The sequence below is a fragment of the Hesperophylax consimilis genome, chromosome 5 (genome assembly GCF_061612785.1).
Source record: "Hesperophylax consimilis isolate HC1 chromosome 5, BYU_Hcon_1.0, whole genome shotgun sequence".
Classification (NCBI taxonomy): Eukaryota; Metazoa; Arthropoda; class Insecta; order Trichoptera; family Limnephilidae; genus Hesperophylax; species Hesperophylax consimilis.
This window is the reverse complement of record NC_142840.1, coordinates 38,519,636-38,535,522: the sequence shown is the minus strand read 5'-3', so window position 1 is coordinate 38,535,522 and position 15,887 is coordinate 38,519,636.

Below are 15,887 nucleotides of genomic sequence, written 5' to 3'. Positions count from 1 at the left end.
TATACATAAAATAGGTACCGCTTACCTGAAATCTTCGCACAATCAGTTCCAATTTTGAAAATGACGCGTAAATTCTAAACAAGTTTTAGTTCATTGGACCAGAGTTACGCGGGATGCACAGACAACCAAAATAAGTATTTTTGATTATATTAATCGAGTCTAATATTTTTGTTTCGAAGAATAGTTTCAAGTAGAAATTATCAAAGAATAAGCGTTGAAGTAGATTTCTAACGAATTCATCAATCGAAAAGAGAACTTTGAAATTTTGATCTAAATAGGCTAAACTATTTTTATCGTGATCTCGGGTGAAGACCTAAGTGTTATCACTAAGTTTCCTCTTCAATAATCTTTTCGTCTTTCAAATACGAGTCCTTATAACTTTTCTTTTTCTGGACACAACCCGATCTCTCTAAATCCAATCATTAGTTTTTCTCCTGGAAAATGGTGATACTCATCATATTTTCTGCCTGCAAAATGAAACCGACTACACAGAACCATATTACTTCTGCTTTGTAAACCAAAATGGGTGTTTTCCGTTAAGGCTCTCGCGCTGCTCGTCAATAACCGGTCTCCGCAGGCTTTCCATCTAACATATGAAATGTATTGTGTTATTATTTCATCTGCCGTTTTGTGCCACGATTCGTCCTTAACCATTTTCCAAGGACTTAGTTTAAGTATCAAAAAAACAATGAAAAGGTAAAAGATGACAGTTGCTGAAAGTTCAAATTATCAAACAACAAAATACGGTGTGGAATATTCGCATAAATATTCTTTTTAAATTAAGCATTTCACGCACTGTATTGTATTTTGAGGTTTTTTCACGAAAATATTATAAATCTATGAAAGCATTTGTGAAATATGTTTAGAAGAGATGGGAAGACAGATGGAGATATTGAAAGAAGGATACGAACAGGAAACTGCATTAATGGACGACTGAACGTGGTTGACGTTAACAAAAAATTGTTTGAAGAAGCGAAACTAGCAGTTCACAATGGAGTGATGGTACCTACCCTGATGTATGGCAGTGAAGAAGAATGAAAGTAGACTGAATGCTGTATATATGAGATCCCTGAGGCGAATATGTGTTAAACCACGTATTCAATGCGTTATGAGTAATATTAAGAAAGAAACGCTCAAATGATTTGGGCAAAGAGAGCTAATGAATGAAAAAATGAGTGTTAAGAGAATATATGACGCAAATGCAAATGGTAGAAGAAATTGGGGATGCCCGAATAAGACACGGCATGATCAAATGAACAGGTACTTGAATCGGGCCATGTCAAGCGTCATGATAAATTTAAATTTAATAAGTGTCATAAGAATTTGTGTGAGACGATGAGGCAATGAATGAGGCAAGGAGTGTTTGCCAAGATTGAGTTGTTTGGCGGTCCGTCCTCTCTGACTACTCCTGCGAGGAAACGGCGTGATGGTTAGTTAGTTAGATAGTTAGAAAAAAAAATATTATGAATAATGTGAAATAAGTAGCGCTAAAACCTTTCTCGTTTTTCGCTCAAATAGAAAACCTTCAAATATTGGGATTATTTTTTAATGATAAATCTAAGTATTATAAAAACATACGCGTATATAAGTTTATTTTTATTCATTTTCAATGTCACCCCAAATAACCTAAATAAATATATTAGGTTAAAGCTTTTGTAGCGGATTTTTTGTGGTTTTTTTTATAAAAGAATCAAATATAAACATATTCTTGTGCTTTTTTTATTTTCTCGTGGGTTTGTGATTTGCCCCTGAATAAATCCGCTGATTGAAGGAGCAGATGATGTGAAACGTCTTTTGAAAATAATATCATCATTTAAGGAAATTTCACGAAGGCTGTTCGAGAAAGGATGGAAAATATACAATTCTTTTGGGGAAAGATCAAGAGAATGGTGTGGATATGGTTAGCCTCCCAACAATGCTCTTTTAAAATCACTTTTGTAACGTTAGCAATCCGATAGCGTTCTTCCTGAAAGTGACGGTCCTGAACAAAGGCTGTGAATGCGAATGAGTCCTCCATTCCTTGCGGTCCTGCGTTGCATGGAGAACAAAGGACACCGACGTTCCGGACGCCTGTAATATTTGATCACAATTTTCCTTAGCTAACAAATTGAGACAAACATTTGTTTATTTATTTATACGCCTAAAAGGGATTTTACATACAAGTGTTACATGATGCAGTGTACATTGGAAAATATCTCTACCATATAGGCAGAGATGTGCAAAATGGGTAACCAAAACCATTTGAAATGCAAAATGGAAATGGGTCAAAACTTTTCCATTTGAAAATGCAAAATGCAAAATGGTTTTTAGAAAAGCATTTCAAATGCAAAATGCAAAATACCTATTTTCAAAATACATTGAAAATGCAAAATGGTTTATCAGGTCAAACAATTTAAATAATTATAGAATTTTTAAACAATTTTTTCATTTAATAATGGACTGGACATCAATGTAGAACAAACATATTACATGATGGTTAATCCAAAAACACCACGACTACAGATTATGAAACCACAAAAAAATTTCTAGCGACTAATGTTGCCAACTTAAAAACATAGAAACTGCTATCTATTTTATTTATTTTTATTTTATTTATTATAAGAACTTGTTGAACATTTATACATATTTTTGATAATTCAACCGCCATGCTAGGGATGTCCCTGTGTTATGGCGGGTGATATTTACAGGTTGGATTTATAAAATAAGTTAATTATAAGTTATAAAGTTATGCAATTTAGATTAAAATATAAGTTAATTAGATTATACAATTAAATAATAAGTAAGTAATAAAAATATACAAATTAAATTAAATTAAAAGTTATTAAATTATACAAATTTAATTGCATTACAAATATTAAAATCTTGGTTTCTAAATGTATTTACAGTAATAAAAATGGTATTAAATATTAATAATAATTGATAATTAGTTGATAAAATTATAATATAATTTAATTTATGTACCAATTTTTATATATTGTGGTCTCTTAGTGAACTTATCCATTTTGATATTAGTTTTTTAAATTTATGGGGTTGGGTTTCGGTTTTTAAGTTTTCAGGGAGAAGGTTAAATATTTTGGGAGCTAGGTACATGAAATGTCTTCGAGCTGACGTGGTATGTAGTGTAGGGACGTTGTAGTGTCGGTTGGTTATTGTTCTGGTGGTGTAATTGTGGTGTACGAGGGTTTTTTTCTTATATTTGTACAAAAAATGCATTAGAGTAAATTTTATGTGGAGTTGCCGTATGTTTAAGACATTGTATTCAGTAAAGAGTCGAGTGGAGGAGTATCTTGTCGGTCGCTTGTTGATAGTACGTATTATCGTTTTTTGTAATGGATCAATAAGATAATGTGCACAACCGCCCCAAATTATGATGCCATATGCTAATTGGGATTGGCAGAGAGCATAGTAGACTGTTTTCATTATTGTAGGAGTAAGGATATTTCTTAATGTTCGAAAAACATAACAGAGCTTGCGAATTCGGGGAGTTAGGCTGGCTAAGTGCTGATCCCAACGAAGATGATGATCAATTAGGACCCCTAGGTATTTTATATGGGATACTTTTTCTAAGTTTGGGCAAGTACAGGAAGAATAAGGTCTTGGACAAGAGTGAATTGTTATTTTCTGATTGTTAATAGGTTGGGTTGCAACAGATAGACTGAAGGTTAGGAATTTTGTTTTACCAGCGTTGAGTGTCAGGAGATTGTCATCTAACCAATTCTTTACAAGGCCTATGTCGTGTTGAGCTATGTCAAATGCTCCTTTCCAGTTTTTATGACGAGCTATGAGCACAGTGTCATCTGCAAAGGATATTAGTTTTCCGGTTATGGGTACAGAGTTTGTTGATGTAAATGAGGAACAAAATAGGGCCTAGGACACTCCCTTGTGGGACTCCGAATTGAATTGGTAGAGGGTTACTTTCAGCTGTGTTGTTAATTTTTACAGTTTGTGATCTACCAGTTAGGTATGAGGAGAACCAGTTAAGAGTTGAGTCCCGGATGCCTATTTGAGATAGCCTTTCTAGGAGTATGGGATGGGAAACCATGTCGAATGCTTTGGCTATGTCTAAGAATATGGCTAGACAGGAATCGCCTTCATCCAGGCTATTAGAGATGTTCTCAGTCAAATCTAAGATTGCAGATTCTGTACTAATTTTTTTTTGGAAGCCAAACTGATTGGGCGAGAGAATCTTCTGGGTTTCCAAATGGGAGATAAGTCTACTTTTGACAATTTTTTCGATGATTTTTGATAGGACACTTAGCAAAAAAATGGGTCTGTAGTTTTCGATATTTGTTTTGTCGCCACTCTTATGGATTGGGATAACCGTAGCATGTTTTAGTTGGTTGGGGAAGGTACCACTTTTGAAACTTAGATTAACAATGTGTTTTAACGGTGTGGTAATGAAGTGAGCTATGTGTTTTAGTATGTAAGGTGAAATTTTGTCATTACCTGCAGCACTATTTGTTTTTATAGAGAGTATAGTGTCAACAATTTCTTTGGTGGATGTGGGGGCTAGGATAAGTGTGGGATGTAGAAAGTTCTGTTGTCTTACCCTTGAAGCTAGAAAATTTTGGGTTTTATTTGTGGCTTTCAGAATTTTGTTGGCTAAGTTTGTGCCGATATTACTAAAATAATGGTTGGCGTGATCAACTAAGGTTTCTGGGTCTTCGTGAACTTGGATATTTGATTGAATGTTGAGTGAGGTTTTTTTTTATTTTCTGATATGTCGTTGACTACGTTCCAAATTACTTTGCTGTCATATCCTGATTCTTCAATTTTTTTCTTATAATATTTTTGTTTGGTTATTATTATCAGGTTATTGCAAATGTTACGATACTTTTTATAGAATCGTGAGAATTGGGGGTCAGGGTTAATTAGTGCTTGTTTATGGAGTCTGTCTCTTTTACGTATGCAGAAGATAAGGCCGTTCGTAATCCAAGGTTTCAACTTCTTGTTTTTGTTGGAGGCTGTTTTGGTGGGGAAAGACGCGTAATTAATGTGGGCAGTTAGTGATGCAGAAAACGTTTCAAGAGCTGTGTTGACATTTTCAGAAAGCAGGGTAGACTCCCATTTTTCTAGTTCTACTGCCTTTATCAGATGATCCATATTTACAATTTTATGAGTAGGATTACTGGGCTTAGGGGGAGGAGATTTTGAATTATGTAATTCTAGGATGGTTGAGTAGTGGTCTGTTACAGTAGATTCGAACATAATTGATTTAGCAGATCGCTTTGTTCTAACCATGATGTGATCTATGCATGTCTTAGTAGTGAGTGTGACTCGGGTAGGTATGTTGATGTATGGTATAAGGCCATGCAGGCCCATTAGGTTTAGGTATTTTGTTGTATGGGGGCTAGCTTCGTTTAGTATGTCTATGTTGATATCACCTATTATGATGAGATCTTTAGTTGAGTCTTCGATTTTTTTTTCGAGTGAGTAGAGAAAAGGGGAGACATTATTGAGCTTAGGGGAGCGATATATGGCGAAGACATTTAAGTTGTCAATAGTAACTTTGAGGCAATTTGCATGGTCAACTGAAATTTCAGACACTATAGGGTTTAAGTAAGATTTGACATAAACTATGACCCCATCGGATTGGGACATGTGCCGAGTTGTATTGAACACGGAGTAGTTGTTGATTATTTTCGGGATATAATTTGCATTTATCCAGCACTCTGACAGCACAATTATATCAAATTCATTCCCTAATTCAGTTAGGAGTACAAGTAAATTGTCAAAGTTTTTATTGAGGCTGCGGATATTCATGGCAAATATTTTTAGTGCTTTAGGTGTGGAGATAATTTTTTTAAATTCATTTATATCATTTGTCGTTTGAACCGTGATGTTAAGTAGGTTATCTATAGAGTTATTTGGGTCCATTATAAGCGTCTGTGTATGGTGGGGGCTCGAATTCATCAGTAACATTGTGAGTTAAGTGGATGTATAAAGATAAAGGAAAAGGAAAAGGAAAACCATAGAAATTGATAATTAAGATGTGTTTTTGCAGATGTTTAGTTACTCTAGTGCTTAGTAGAATTATATGAATTAACGGAATTAGAACAATAGGAAGAGTGTTAAAACAGATATATATAAAAATAAAAATGGAACAATTTAAGTTCATCGAAAAGTAAGAGACACTGAGATAATCAAAATAGTTAAAACAGGTATTTATAAAAATAAAAATGGCACAATTTAAATTCATCAAAAAAAAATATGAGGCATTGAGATAATCAAAATGGTTAAAACAATTCATCGAAAAATAAAAGACAATGAGATAATGAAAATAGTTTAAACAGATATTTATAAAGATAAAAATGGAACAATTTAAATTCATTGTAAGATAAGAGACAAATAGATAATCTAAATTGTTAAAACAGATATTTGTAAAAATAAAAATGGGACAATTTAAATTCATCAAAAAATATGAGACATTGAGATAATCAAAATAGTTAAAAGAGATGTATATACAAATTAAGATGGAATAATTTAAGTTCATCGACAAATAAGAGACATTGAGATAATCGAAAAAATTAAAACAGATATTTATAAAAAAAGAAATGGAACAATTTAAATTCAACGAAAAATAAGAGACATTGAGATAATTGAAAAAATTAAAACAGGTTTATATAAAAATAAAATTGGTATAATTTAAATTCATCGAAAAATAAGAGACATTGAGATAAACAAAATAATTAAAACAGATGTGTATAAAATTAAAAATGAAACAATTTAAATTCATCGAAAAATAAGAAAAATAAGTGACACAATAATCAAAATAGTTAAAACAGATATCACGATTTAAAATAATAATGCATAGGAAATGGTTGAAGCAATTGTTATAATTATAGTTCATGCGACAGTTAAGAGAATTATAGAAGACTTTAGTTATTTGGAGAAGTAGAGTTTTTAAAATTAATAGTATAATAATTACCAAGGGATGTAAAAAAATAGTAAATATACCACATTTAAGAGAATTAGCAACATTAAAATTATTAAGAAAAGTGAAAAAAGTGCAAGAATAAAAACAATCACTAGGATAGACGGAATCAAGTGGTTTGAAATTATGAAATTAATTAGAATAGTTGTATCCAATTTTTGAATAGCATTATTAAGAGAAGTTAAGTGAGGTAATTGATTTAAGTAAGATAATTTTATTTGATGATATGATAGGATTAGGATTATCATGGAAATATAAGGAGTTAATTTAGTTGAAATTATTTTATAATTTAAAACAATTGAATGTATCACATGTATCATACGACATAAAGTAATTGAGAAATTAAAAATATTTAAGTAAATTAAGTTTGGTATAATAATTCGATAAATTAGCACAGTGGAAATAAATGGATGAATTGGAATAATTGTAGAATAGAATATAGAATAGAACATATAATATATATAGAAAAGAATATTTGAGTGATTTAAAATGATCAGATAAAGAGGAATTATGGAGCAAGTTACGATAAATATTTGAAGCAAGTTGATAAGTTTAGTAAGATTATTAATAATTATAGATAGATTTGTGATGTGAGCAAAGTTGACTGAGAAAAGAAAATAAATAAAAATTATTGAATTATTACAGATAAGCAGATTAGTTAATGGATTTTTTGAAGTGAAACTTCTTTAGGCGCGTAATGAATTTTCGGGGACGGAGTAAAACCGAGTCACGATCGAAACGAAAATGCGGGTACCCCCACCACCGATTAAAGTTCATTTGATCTAGTCAAAGTTTTGAAGTAACATATAAATGCTTCTTAGCTCATCCCGACAACTGGCGTTGGTGGTGTAATGGTCAGCATAGTTGCCTTCCAAGCAGTTGATCCGAGTTCGATTCTCGGCCATCGCACATTATTTTTTTGTTTTTAACGCCTTTTTCATTCAATATCTTATTTTTTAGTAGGTCAGAACATTTTTTAAAAGAAAATAATATTGCAAAATAATAAAAACACTTATCTCACTGTGATAAAACATTACTCCGCTAGAGCGCGCTTTGCGTTATTGTGTTGGATTAAAATTATTATCTAATCCGTATATTATGATAATTGTATTACATTTATTTAATTAATTTATTTATTTTGATAATATGTAATAATTTTCAAAGTTTTTAAGTAACATATAAATGCTTCTTAGCTCATCCCGACAACTGGCGTTGGTGGTGTAATGGTCAGCATAGTTGCCTTCCAAGCAGTTGATCCGAGTTCGATTCTCGGCCATCGCACATTATTTTTTTGTTTTTAACGCCTTTTTCATTCAATATCTTATTTTTTAGTAGGTCAGAACATTTTTTAAAAGAAAATAATATTGCAAAATAATAAAAACACTTATCTCACTGTGATAAAACATTACTCCGCTAGAGCGCGCTTTGCGTTATTGTGTTGGATTAAAATTATTATCTAATCCGTATATTATGATAATTGTATTACATTTATTTAATTAATTTATTTATTTTGATAATATGTAATAATTTACAGAAAAAAAAATTAAAACTATCTCCCTCTGATAAAATATCCGTTCGCTAGAGCGCACTACGCGATCTTGTGTGGGATTCTATTTCTGTACATTGTACATTATTTTTAAAAATATATTATATTGAAGTGAAACTTCTTTAGGCGCGTAATTCGGGGACGGAGTAAAACCGAGTCAGGATCGACACGAAAATGCGGGTACCCCCACCACCGCTCACCGTTCACTGTCCCTCTCTCACCATATGCGCTTGTTGAGGTGGGGGAGCCGCTCACGAACGTTCTCTCTCTTCTCTTCTTTCCTCTCTCTCAGACACCAGCGAACTGCGCCACGCCAAGCATCAGCTGCTTGGTTAGTATACTGCGTCGTGAGTGTAATACGAGTGAAATACGTAATTGATTGTGGTTCATACGGTTTAACAAAAGAAGTTTCACTTCTGTCTTGCGTAGGCTTGACACACCCACTTTTTTTTTTGTTGACTTCCAGTCACATTTTTTTAATGTCCGATTCATACGAGATTCTAAGGATTTTAGAGTCCTCAGACTTACGAACATACACCTGACCATTTTTTGTCCATGTGAATTTATAGTTTTTTTTATTTTTGCCTGTTGTTTTGTTTGAGCCAGAAGGAATTTTTTTCTTGAAGTTAGGTGGTCGGATATATAGATGGGTGTACTGTGACCCATCTGAGTATGTGGTAGTCCTATGGATGAAGCAGTAATTCGGCCTTTGGTTTTAATGTGTTCTTTTAGTTTAGCCAGGAATAAATCTCGCATTAGTTTAGAGCTGAGGGTGATTATTATATCTCTTGGTTTTGAACGAGAATCATCGGAGCGGTTTCTGCCTCCCACCCGCACCACAGAGGTCGCGTCTTCGGGCTGTACTACCGATTTTATGACGTTTGTGGATAGGTTGAGAAATATAGTAACTAGATTTTCATGTGGATTTTCCGGGAAGTTGCGCAATCTAGGTTGTTCGACTGAGACTCGTATTCCTGATTATCAATTTTATTCTCCAGGTACTCCACTGTTTTTTTGAGGTCTTGTTGTTCTTTTTTGAATGTTTCGATTTCAGTTTCAATTTTTTGGTTTTGGATTATGGTTAGATCATTTTTTTTTATTAGGTCATCGTATTGTTTGCTGATGAAATCAATACTTTTTTGCGTTTCTCCCTTGAATAATTCGATTTGTGTTAAGATTTCTTTTTTAATGTTATCCATTTTTTTATCGATGTGTTGGGTTATTTTTTCAATTTTTATTTCATCGAGTTCAAGCGCACTTTTACCTCTAGTTGTCATTGTTATATTAGGTAATGTGAAGTTGATTTAAATTTTAAGTGAGTTATTTATTGGAATAGGTTATTTATAATTTTTATTTGAATAATTTATGCTTTTGTTGATTTATTTATTAAATTGTAGTGACATCTGTGGCCAAGACTTTGCAGTAGTGCTTTTGATTATAAATAAAATAAAATAAAAATAAAAATCCTGTTGGTTTGGTTGAGTTTCGAACGTCCGCCCTCCCCGTCGATATAAATTTCAACTGGTGTGACCGATTTATCCACAGGACTACTCCCGAGTTAAGAGTTAGCGACAGTATAGTTCTTTATATATTATAAATCGCCTTTGGAAGATGACAATGTTATTTTAGATTTTTAGTTTCACTGTTCAACTGTTTTTCATAAACAATTAACTATTGTTTTTTGTTTGTTTTATATGATATTCACTTTCACTGTATTCTTCACACCCACTAATTTCTTTGACTAATCGAGGTTACGACAGTTTATTAGTAAAACTTTAGTGTTGGGAATAAAAACAAAGATTTTAAATTATTAAACTAAACAACTGAGTCTAAAAACATCAATTTCAAACTGAAATAACACTTCCACATAATAAATCGTGGACGATTAATCCAATAGTATCACTTTTCACTTGTTAATTTGCGTTTTTTGTTGTTTTTTTAGATATTTTAAACAGGAGTTTTGACAGATTACGTCGTGTTGTTATTGTTGTGATTGTGAATCTATGTGTTATTGTTGTGATTGTGGATCTAACATTTAATATTACAGTGTCATGGCCCCATGTTGAGTATTTTTTGTAATGATATCACTCAATTGCCAGGGCTCCTACCAGGGAGCAACTTGACAAATGTAAATTATCTCTCATAGCGAGGTTGAGGACCGACTGTTATTTGGGGCTTATGAAAAAAAGATGAGTGGAGAAAGTAGGAAGAATGTTGCAAAAAAGCATTTAAAATGAAAATGCATTGAGAAAAACATTTAAAATGCAAAATGCAAAATAGCTTTTAGAAAAGCATTTAAAATGCGAAATCGAAAATACCCATTTTGCATTTCCATTTGAAATGGATTTATTTGAAATAAAGCACATCTCTGCATATAGGTAATAATATTTAAATAAGCTTTCAAATAATTTAAATACTAAAATTAGCCTGAGGGGTTAAAAACGCCCATTTCATATTTGTAATGTGTATTTCTTTTGTTTTAATTTCTTAATCTACACAAGTAATGTCAGCTGTCGTAATATTTCATGGTTCTATACTTTTTAGCTAACATCCAATAATTATCAAACATAATAAAATAATATCTATTGTAGAATCGAAATGACGTTTACATGTTGTTTGGATAAAATTTAAAGAATATGGAAACAAATAACATTGTGTTTTTAGAAAGTTCACCATTTGGCATTTTTCCCACGAGAAAACACTAAAACAGTGGAATTTATTACTATTTCACATATTTTCTGTAAATGAAACATTTCGGACGTAGGTACTTTATTAAGTATGCATGGGATTCATTTTATAACTCATTCGTTAGGAAAATCATGAATAATAAACACTACACACAAACGAAAACCTTGGCGAGGAATACCAACACGGCGGGCCGCGCAATGCAATTATTAAAAGGTTCTACGGGGTATTCAGTTTATTTGTTTCGCACACAAATGTTAACCGCTTTTGTGTGATGCATTGATTTTTACTTCATGGCAATGTTATTTGATTACACCTGCCTAGATTTTTTTTGAGTTAACCCTCCGATGGGCAATGTGGCCTGACCAGGCCTTTTTTTAAAGGAAAGAGAAACATTCCCGGTTTACGAGTAACTTGACAATATTTTAAAATCTCCTTATACCATCACAGTAAGCGGAAAATGTTACTTGTATTGGAGGACTTAGCCAGCCGAGGAATTGCACACACAAGCCTGGGTGGGATGCCAACTCAACCACTGACCGTTCAATATACTGACCGAGATGCAAAAGTGATTTAAAAATATCAATTTACTATCCAAATCGATGAACAGCGTCGAATGGTGATAAATCGGAGGGGACCCCACCACTTTCTTAACGGCGTTAAAAGGAAACAAATGGTTTCCTCCTTCAGCGCACACATTAAGAATCTAATTTTTTTGTTGAACGAACCTACATTTATTTTGAACGACTCTAGACGCTCCGAAATCCATGCATACGGGGTTAGTAAGCAGTATTCAAGTACCTACATAAACATAAACAAAGAAAAGAAAAGTTTGAATAGCATTCAAATGTAGAATTCACCTGAACAATAAACTTAAAATAAAAGCTACAACCCTTCATAAAAGTCTTTTAGGTAAAAGTATTTACAGCGATAATAGTAAAAAAGAAAATGTATTTAATAGATAAAAGTTAAAATAAGAAAAAAGTAGCCAGAGAAGGTATTCCACCAACCGCCATGTAGTCCCAGTGAGAATGAACCTGGTGATCGGCCCGACCGTTAACGATATCCGACTTCCGCGCCTTTTAGCTGGAATCCAGATTGTGCCTTGACGAAATGTTAGTGGGGGAGAGGTGAAAATTTCCGAAGACCCTGATGAAAAAATGATCGTCGTGTTAAAGGTGGCGGGATTGCGCAGTCACTACTCAGTCCTGCGCATGCAATTGGAGGAGGCGCGAGCGGGTCGCGAGAAATACGCTCTGGTGTGCATTTGCCGGGTGATATGCATGGACAGGGTCCGTCCCATCCCCTTTTAATGGGGAGAAAGACAACACAATATGTGTCGAGTTCAGTTCAGCAATCGCTGTATATTTGCTCCACAATGAATGGAACAATATAGAAAGATAATTATCACATTGTAAAAGAAATTTTATGTAACATTGTTAAAAATATAAGTGCGCAAAATTGATATATTGTCGAATTGTGCTATTGCCGTTAAGTTTGCGTTTAGTTGGTGGAATAAAAAAAATTAATACAAAAAATTCAACCACATGGCATGGACAGACCATCGTATATGGTATCAAAGTCGAGGTGAGTCTGCGATTCGGATACCAACAACCTGCTCGGAGGTCCAATTTACACTGGAAAACTTCCATATGCTGATCATGAAGCAAATCAAGGTGCAGGAGTGGTATTGGATTTAGTTGACAAGTAATCACTATATCGGCCGAACAGTTTACTGCGATAACTTTTTTATCATACCTACTCGACTTGGCTAGAATTCTTGTGGAAAAGGACTTTCCATCGTTGATACTGTTCGCGCAAACAGAATATATAAAGCAAGTTTTATAGCCCACACCTCTTACATGGCCTGACCAAGCAACATTGTTCATCCAAAGGGGTAAAAGTACGTTGCCCATCGGAAGGTCAGTCAGAATAATGTTTTCTGAAAAAATTTGATTTGATTCAACACTGTTACATTTGTAATTCACCTACCCAGAGGTTTGGTTTGAACAAAAAATCTATGGTTTTAGGTATCGACTTATTTAGTTTGTGCAACAGTTATATTATATTACTGTTTTAACCCATTGCTGTTTCCTACAGAATTTATTTTGAGGATGCTGAGTATGTACTGCCTTAGTTCTAAAAGATATGTCGCATTACTGCTGATAGCTTATAAGTTTCTGAACGGTTTATTATTAATACCAGAAATGGCTAAGATAAGATTTCATGTCCCGGATTATTTCACGCGAGGCCGCCAATACAGGCTTTTGATTCTTCCAGGGTGCAGAACTAACTCACCAATGGTGATGCTCCTGAGAAGACTTACATGGTTAATTAACTACCTCGCAGGAAATTTGGACATTTTCCACATATCCTACAAAAAAATTAAGTGTGTTTTTGTCCCATTTGTAACTTTTTATAATTACTTCACCTTATATTTATTTTTAATGATTTTTCAATTTTTTTGCAAATAAATAATGAATACAATTATTATATAAATATAAAAATGAAATTTGTATTATGAGCGGCAGATATTTTTTCTAAAGCCCTTATAAAAGATCACCATTCAGAATCGAAACGCTTTAAATGGCTTTAACTGAGTTTGTATAATACTTCTTCACCTTTCACTTTTACATCTCCTTCCCCTCCCCATTACCTCCAGCCTCCCAAGATACTTCAATAAAAAATTAAAAAACTACTCTCCTCATTTTCCAACCCTACCCGCTAATTAATTCTCACAACACTTCCATTTTCCAAATGTCAAAATTTCCATTTGTCAAAAGTCGGTTCCATGATAACTTAACATACGTGACGTGTTCTTATCAGTGCTCTGAATATTAACTGTATAACAGTGTTGATTTGGCGACAAGATCGACCCAAGCCTGGGAAACGGTCACCGCTGCCATTAAGGACCTCACGGACCAGATTAGTGGCCTAAAAAACATCATAACAGAGCTACATAACAAGGTTAGTGATCAATCGAACCTTATTGTTGCACAAAATACTACCGTCGCCAAACTGTCGGCGAAGATAGTTGCACTGGAAGCCGCCAGCACCTACGGCACGAGGGAGCACGCAACCAGTGGGCCGTCTACCTCGGGTAATTCTACGGAAGGATCAATCCCGATCAAGTCTTCATCTAGCGGGCCATCGGCCTTGGACGAATCGGCAGAAGGTACAAACTCATCAGCACCTCCGACAAATGAGGAATATCTCGGGAAATCTAACCCGGACGAAAAAATAAAGAAAAGGAAAAAAGAAAAAATAAAGCTAAGCCACTGAATGAACCAATCAATTCTAAACACGTTGATGATCAGAGTGAGTGGCAGGTGCAAGCACGAAAGCCGCGACATCGTACATCCCTCATCATAACGGGCACTAAAAAAGAAACGGCGTTGCGAGCAATAGAGCGAAAGCATTATATCCACGCTTGGCGCTTTAGCCTAGATACCGATAGCACACACGTGCACGCATTTCTCAAAACCATTGAACCGGACTCCGAATTTGATATTGTCTCATTGAAGGCAAAAGGGAACTACACCTCCTTCAAAATAGGTGTCCCGGAAGAAAAGAAAGATACATTCCTAGATGCCGCCAACTGGCCGGCAGGTATCGCTGTTTCTAAATTTAAATTCTTATCACCATCAAATAAAGAAGGTGGCCCACAATCAGGTTAATCTTTACCTACCTAAAAATGGCAAAATTAGCGTTGAAATACCAAAATGTGCGTGGTCTAAATACGAAAATAGGTGAATTTTCGAACAACGTTATTTCACAAAATTCTGAAGTTATTGCTCTAACTGAAACATGGTTGCAAACCTCTGTATTCGACGCAGAACTGTTGTCCACCAGCCAGTACACAGTACATCGCCGGGACCGAGAGGGGCAACGAGGGGGAGGGGTACTGCTCGCAGTACGTAAACCGTTACATTCAATAAGAGTAAGGGAGCTAGAAACAGATGGCGAACACCTCTGGGTAAAAGTCTGTAAAGATAACTTCACTGTGTTTATATGTGTAGTGTACTTCTACTGCACAGATGACAGCGAAAATAGACGTATTTTCTATGAACATTTAGACAATAAAGCCAATATATTATTAAATAAGAACATAATAATTTTGGGTGATTTTAACTTAAATAATAAACCCGAAGACGTCTTAACTGATTTTTCGTATTTCACAAACTCGAATGGACTGACGCAGTACAATAAAGTGAAGAACAGTAGCGATAACATTCTCGATCTTATCCTTAGTAATATAAATGTGTGTGACGTGATGAGAAGCGAGGAACCACTGGTGAATGAAGACCAGCATCACCCGACGCTGGACATTTCCGCGCGCCTATCAAGAGCGGTTCGGTGCAGACGAAGACCCCGCCAAAACGATCGCCGCGCCCCCCGCGGGCCCCCGCCTTCGCTCCACAATTATAATTTCCACCAATTTAATTATAAGCGAGCAAACATAGAACTGTGCAATAATATTCTTTCGCATTTTGATTGGACATTTTTGTACACCATAAAATCTGTAGACGAAGCAGTGAAATATTTAAACAATGTACTGTTTAGTATTTTTGAATTATGTATACCAAATAACAAACCCAACATCACAAACTATGTATATCCGATATGGTTCAATAAGAGCATTAAAGATAAACTGAAAAGAAAGGAATCGCTCAGAAAAAGATATCTATTGCACAAAAAGCAATCCGATTATCTGATATTTTC